Source organism: Perca flavescens, chromosome 6 (genome assembly GCF_004354835.1).
Source record: "Perca flavescens isolate YP-PL-M2 chromosome 6, PFLA_1.0, whole genome shotgun sequence".
Classification (NCBI taxonomy): domain Eukaryota; kingdom Metazoa; phylum Chordata; class Actinopteri; order Perciformes; family Percidae; genus Perca; species Perca flavescens.
The window spans coordinates 36273348-36280076 of record NC_041336.1 but is presented as its reverse complement, the minus strand read 5'-3'; the positions used below and the strand labels follow the sequence as shown (position 1 = coordinate 36280076).

Below are 6729 nucleotides of genomic sequence, written 5' to 3'. Positions count from 1 at the left end.
CTAAGCTATTCAGCTGATAATGCTACTACGCTAACTCTCCCAATGTTAGACCCAGGTGAAAAAAGCTTCTGGGGGGGTGTTTGGCTCGAGGTCATGGTTCAAAGGACCCTAGGGTGAAATTACTCCAAACCATCACTTTAAGGAAAGGATCCCTACAGAGAGACATTTAAAACCTCTTTGAGACCTTTCTGTTTGTGTGTTTTATGATGCTAAAATTACTTACTTATTCACATGGAGTCTGGTGGCTTTAGTGGATAGTTTTATGTTTAAAAAAAGGATCTTCCTCTTTAACAGGTCGACATCCTTAGAGAATCCTTTCCATAATGCTGTCAGACATAATAATAATCTCAACCTGTCGATGGCAAAGCAAGCACTTTTGTGAAAGTGAATTGAAGGTGCACAATTGCCCAAAAACTTACTGTAGCTTGTTTCACTGACTGCCGGCTGCAGCGGTCTTGCTTAATACCGGACCATTGTCGAAGATTGTTGTTCCCATTACTCACTTGGACACAAAAACCTAGGAGCATAGGTTGAATAAAACGGTAGTCACCCGAGCTGTTTCTGGTTAAACAGGTTTTAAAACTGTCTATCGCTGCAGAGATCCTTTCCATAATTATGTCAGACACTTAGAATAATAATCTGAGTCTGTCAGCGGCAAAAACTGCACTAAATTGATGATGCACTCTAGCCCCATAGGGTTACATTGCAGCCCGGTCTTCAGCTGTCGCTGGACCAATTACAAAGATCCTATCAGTCACTTTCACACAAAAAACCTATGAAAATAGGGTCCAGGTTGAAACAAAACCGAAAAACCCTTTAAGACCATGTCTTTTATACATTTTACACATTCCACCCCTGATCTAGAGCATTATTATTAAATAATTAATTCAATCTTAAGAAAACCATTAGTATAGAAAGTGATACCTTGCCTTAGGCCTGCAACCAACGATTATTTTCATTCAATTAATCTGTTGATTATTTTCTCAATTAATCATCTACACTTTGTAAACTTATAACATGCACACAAAGATATATAACACAATAAAGGAAAGGGAATAAGACAAAAAGCATAATATGAGCACTTTAAGAAGCTGGAATCAAAGAATGTTTACTTTTTTTTAAATAAAAAATGACTCAAACCGATTAATCCAACAGTTGGTGATCAATTTAGCAGTTGACAACTAATTGATTCATCTTTGCAGCTCTGATTTTGCCTCAGCTGTACAGCAGTGCTTAAAGTGAGATTGTACTGAGTGATATGGTTTGGGCTGACAGCTCAGAGTTTCAGCATCCCGTCACCTCCAGAAGAATGAAGTATCGAAGATGCATTAAGAAATTTGAGCTATATCAATTTGCAGTTCTCACTGTGTTCCTCTCTGTAATCAAGGATGGAAGTACAGTACACAGACTACAGCACAGTGTGTCCGGTCACGCTGATCTCCTTTCAGCAAGCAGAACTGACTATTCTTCATTTGACATTACAGCTGGGAAAAACTGCTCTGAAGATGGTTTTGCAATATTGGTCCAGCTCTTTCGATCCCAACTGAAATATCTATTATAACTATTGGCAGGATTGAGATGGAATTATGTGCAGAGATTCTTGGTTCCCAGAGGATGAATCTTTGAATACTTACCTTTCCTCCAGCGCAACCACAAGCTGGATATTTTGGGTTCAGAGGGAAATATATCGGTACAGACATTCATGTTTTCTATTTTTCATGTGGCGCTGTAATTAGGTGAAGATTTATTTAGTCCAATACTTTAGATGATGACCAAGTTCCTGAAAATGTAATGGTATTCCCATCAGATTCAGCTGTATTTAGTGCTAATTATCATAATGAAATATGCTAACGTGTAAAACTAATGACTTGGTGGCATGTTATTAGCATGCTGACATTAGCATTTAGCTCAAAGCCCCACTCTCAGAGTGGCTTACATGGCTGCAAACTCGTGTTTTCTCCGTTACTGAGAGACATCTGCGCCGATTATCGGGCCTTTTTTTGGCAGTTAGCAGATGATCTGGATCTACGTCTTACTTGCCTGATAACCGATCAAGTTAAAGAAAAAGTGTTCTACTTTGGCTCGGCTCCAGCTCTGTGTCTGTCCCTCTGCTTCGGTTTCACTCCCCACTGAGTCCTGACTTAATGTCCCCCCCCCACAACACTATCTGACTATCTGTTACTGGGGATTACGTTGAAAGTTTCTAATTTATTAAATAATTGCGTAAAGCATTTAAACAAAGTTTTGTGTTGGAGTTTGTAACATTCCAAAATCTTAATTTTGACTTAAAGATTTTCATTTTCACTGTAAATGTACATTGGGTCCAAATATCGGTTATTGGTTTCATAACTACTAATAATCGGTATCGGCCTTAAAGAAAACAGTATCGGTGGATCCCAAATCTGCAATTTCAAGTAGAGAACAGCCCTCCTATTTATGATTTATATTAGCCGTATGCTTTTCCTAGTCATGCTCTTAATGTACAGTTCAACTGGATGATTATTGCATTAAACCTTTTCTAACTAACGTTACTGTCATTGATGACCATTTTGGAGTTATGTACCAGATTTTACCATTACTAAAACTAGAACCAATAGAACGGATACTGGATTTTTGAGGCCAATAAGCACAACAATATTCAAAAGTTTGAAAAATCAGATATCTGCCAATATTCATGCTTAGTCTCATACATAACAATTCCTTAAATTAGTTTTTTGAAGAATTGTGGCCTGGATAGTGATTGGGACATTTTATAGTTGAAAAACAAACTAAGTCAGTGTTATTACTCATTATGAGCTATGTTAAAACAAACCATGGTTAAGACTTCCGCGCTGATATTTCTCCTTACTTACGGGCCGACACATACACGACAGAATAGCTCTGCAATAAGTTCACATAGACTGAACTTTATCTTTAAGCTGTCACTGAAACCACAATATTACAATTAACCACACACCACATTAATGCTTGCACACAATACATTGTAAATTTAATTCTTGCCTTTTAAAGTTGACCAAAAAACAGAATCCTGTGTTCCAAAACTGCAGTCACTAAATACAGGATACCATACAAAACCTACAAAATGCAACAATTACAAACGTTTTGTTCAACAGATAACAATTGTACAGTATAAATTTATACAATACTGCTTTGTTTTTATTTGGCACTTGACCACAAGATGCTATTTTGTGTTTTAACAGAAATGTTACACCTGACGTAGCTTTAAAAAAAAAAAAAAAAAAAAAAAAAAAAAAAAAATCATAAAAAAATACAATAAAAGCAACAGATGGTGACAGTATCATTGCAGTAGTAGTTGTGATTCTCGGTTTTGTTTGTCTGCATCTTTCTTTCTTTTTCACAAAAAAAAACAAAAAAAAAACAGCAGTTATTGAGTAAAACATTCAAAGCTTTTCTAATTGGAAAATAATGCAATAACTGAAACGTCTTCGCTCTGGCCTGGAGGGGGCTCAGGTACATTCGGGGGAGGGTCACACTGATCCTGAACTTGTTAAACCTTCTTAAAAAAACCTCAGTGAGAGCTTTGTTTCCCCTTCTCTTTTCTTTGACAGCAAAGCGAAGGAAAGAAAGAGGGAAAGGGTGTGAGATAAAAATGTTAATCGAATCCTTCCGTTTGAATGTAATGCGAGTGTTCTTATCAGTGGGACGCCAGCACTCCTACTGATGTGTGACTAATAGCATGTCACTCATTTTACATAATACTGTAAACTGTGTGTATGCTAGTTGACTGAAAGTGTAGAATTGGGACTGTTGCTAAAAAATCCAGTCCTCTCTGTGTTTGGCCCGGTTACAGATACAATTGGATGGCAATTTAATCATTGAACTCAACTGAAACAGAAAAAAAAAGGCTCTCAGCTCTGACTACCCAGCATCCCCATTAAACAGTGTCTTTATATGTATAGATTGTTGTGTGTGGTGGCGTGTTCCTCATTGAAGTTATCCACGCAAACCGTTCCGTGTGTCAGCTTTGGCAGTCCACACTCCGTCAATGACACCGACTACTGGGAGCACTAACCGTGACAACACTTACATACAGAAGCGAGCTCAGAGCTGGATGGGCAACCGGCCGTTGGGCCACTGATATCCAATAAACATAACGTAAAACACGCACATGCACATAAGTCACCTGCATACGTGTTATTTAGTCTATGCACCCCTGCACCCAACCGTTCAACATGCAGCATTTAAAAACATCTAAAAGTGAACGCGAAGAAGCGTGTCTCTCTTCTTCACATTGTAAAATGTCTGAGAAAAACTGGTTTGCATGCTCGACATCCCCCAATAGCTTCAATAAACATTTTTTTATTTTTTTTTATTATTATTTCACATTTGTTATGAACTGAGCAATCGGAACTACCGGAATTTGCTTTACAAATTTAGGTGCACTTTTATATATCTACACTTTAAAAGACTAGTTTTCTATTTTTCCTTAAGCTAGAGCGCAGTAATACACTGCCACTCCAAAATGTCTGTCAAATTCTTACCGATATGAAAAACCACTGGTGGTGGATGAAGGGATGGGTTTCATTCTTCGTTACATCACTGAGACTTCACAAAATCCAACTACTGATTAGGGCACATATGCATAGCAGCATAAAATGACATGTCATTTTGTCCCAGCACAAAATATGAAACGAGGTCTATCAAGTTTCTTGCAAAACACACACAAACACACGTACACATTCTCACAGTAGAAAAGAGGAAAGTAAAAGCAGTACTCGCTCTGAGTGAAGGACAAACTTCACAAGTCTTCTCTGCAGATTAAATAGTCTCACCTACAGTATGTCCTGTTATTTAACACCATCATGTCTCTCTCTCTCTCTCCTGTTGTCTCATGCACACACTCTGTCCACAGTATGATACACATTAGAGTGACGGGGGCTCTGTGTCTCCTGGCTGGAGCCTCGACGGGCACAGAGAGCCAAGCAAAGACACTGATACAGAGACTCCAGTTTATACTGTTTATATACAACCTACTCTAGGCCTGCCTTATACGCTGACGTGCCTATAGGAGAACTGAGGGATCCTGGTCAACTAAAATGGGGGGGACCAGGTGAGGGTTCTGGAACGTTTTCAGTTTGAGTCTTTGTTGGGGTTTGGAGGGTTTTAGAGAAACAGCTCAAGGGGGGTGGGTGGATAATTTGGCTCCTGTGCTCATCTTTGATGTCCTCAGTGCATGGTGAAGGCCTGTCATTCTTCATCGTCGTCATCAGCTTGTCATTCTTCATCGTCAGTCCGCTCCATAGTGGAGAGTTAAGGGCATTTGGAGTCCCCCGAAGAAGCACTGAGAGGAGACGGCAAATGTGTTGGTCATTATTATCAACATGTTGCATTTCATGCTTTGCAATTATGATAGAATATAAAAGAGAAGGGGTCAAGAGCTACAATGTCATCTGATGTGAAAAAACATCACCAAAGTCAACTGTTTCACTTTGACACTACTACAGAAATGCAGCACATTTGATGTCATATTCATCTATTAAACACTTTTCAGTAGAAATTATTAAAATATTCTTGACCAAATACGTCGATATGATGACAATATCTTAGGGGTGAGAATTGGTGCTTTCACAAAATATCTTCACAATGATTTTAGATAAATGATCATCAGTAATGTGGATATGATGACTCAGTGGGTGAAGGCAAATAATAGAACAGCTAGAACAGTTTAGTAAGTTCCGAAAATGACTTCACTTTACTGGAATTAATGCAGCCTTAAAAACAGGAAACAACACCACTTATATCATATCACGATATACTCACATACAAAATCTAAGACGAAATCTAGCCTATTGATATATGGAACCAGCCCTAGGTGGATATTATAAACTAAATGCTATATACACATAGTGATATAGTTCATTTTCTGGTAAATCTACGGAGACAGGCGATGGATAAACACAACAAAACTAAATGGAAATGTGTGTTTTTGGCATGTCCAATGAAATAAATCCCTGACAAATAAAAGGTACATCATAACATTGATGCATATGAAAATCCAATATTACCATAACACTGTCCTTTTCATTCATTCGCAACATTGGCCATAGTGGACTAATACAACCAGAGACCTTACAGGGAGAGATACCATGGGCAGAATCTCTGACAGTGAAAAAACTATCATCTAAATATCATCAGATCTCCAAAACGTGCCGTCGTCTTTACTGGCACATAAAGGCCAATGTGTTTACGAAGGAATCAAGGTGCTAGTGACGCTAATGAGTAATGCTTCTTTATAAAGGAGACACACACATTAAACTTTATCAGGGGAAAGAAAATAACACCTCTAAAAACTATGAAAAAATGGACCCCTCTCTCCTTTTCCTAATGATGCTAACAATAACCAAGAATAATAATATTATAATAATAATAATAATAAAAACCTTGTAACTACTTGTTATCCTCCCACCTAAACGTCGAGTTTAAACAAGAAAAGCCTTTGTTAGGATCAGTCACTGGGTCCCATCTTCCCAGATGAGCGTACAGTGCAGGAGGAGGGCGATGTTCCTTCTGGATGCCATACACAAAAGACTCAGAGAGACCAAAGACATCTGCCAGGCGGCTGTTTGCAAACTTCTCTTCTGTTTTTCTGCATCATATTTCCATCTTAACTCCCAATTGATTTTCTGAATCACTTACTGCTGACCACACCCAGCAGACAACGCCCTCCACCTTTTCTTCATAGCCCAGTGCTGACCAAGCTCATCAAGT

General features: G+C 38.4%; 1 protein-coding gene across 2 annotated transcripts in view; it reads right to left on the bottom strand.

The window, feature by feature from the left end:
- Nucleotides 1-5065: 5065 nt before the first annotated feature.
- LOC114557751 (neurocalcin-delta A) overlaps nucleotides 5066-6729 on the bottom strand; it is a 97349-nt gene continuing 95685 nt past the window's right edge. For both annotated transcript variants that reach the window (XM_028581402.1, XM_028581403.1), the window contains one exon: nucleotides 5066-5302. The gene's annotated coding sequence lies outside the window, so the exon portion shown is untranslated. The remainder of the gene's footprint in view (nucleotides 5303-6729) is intronic.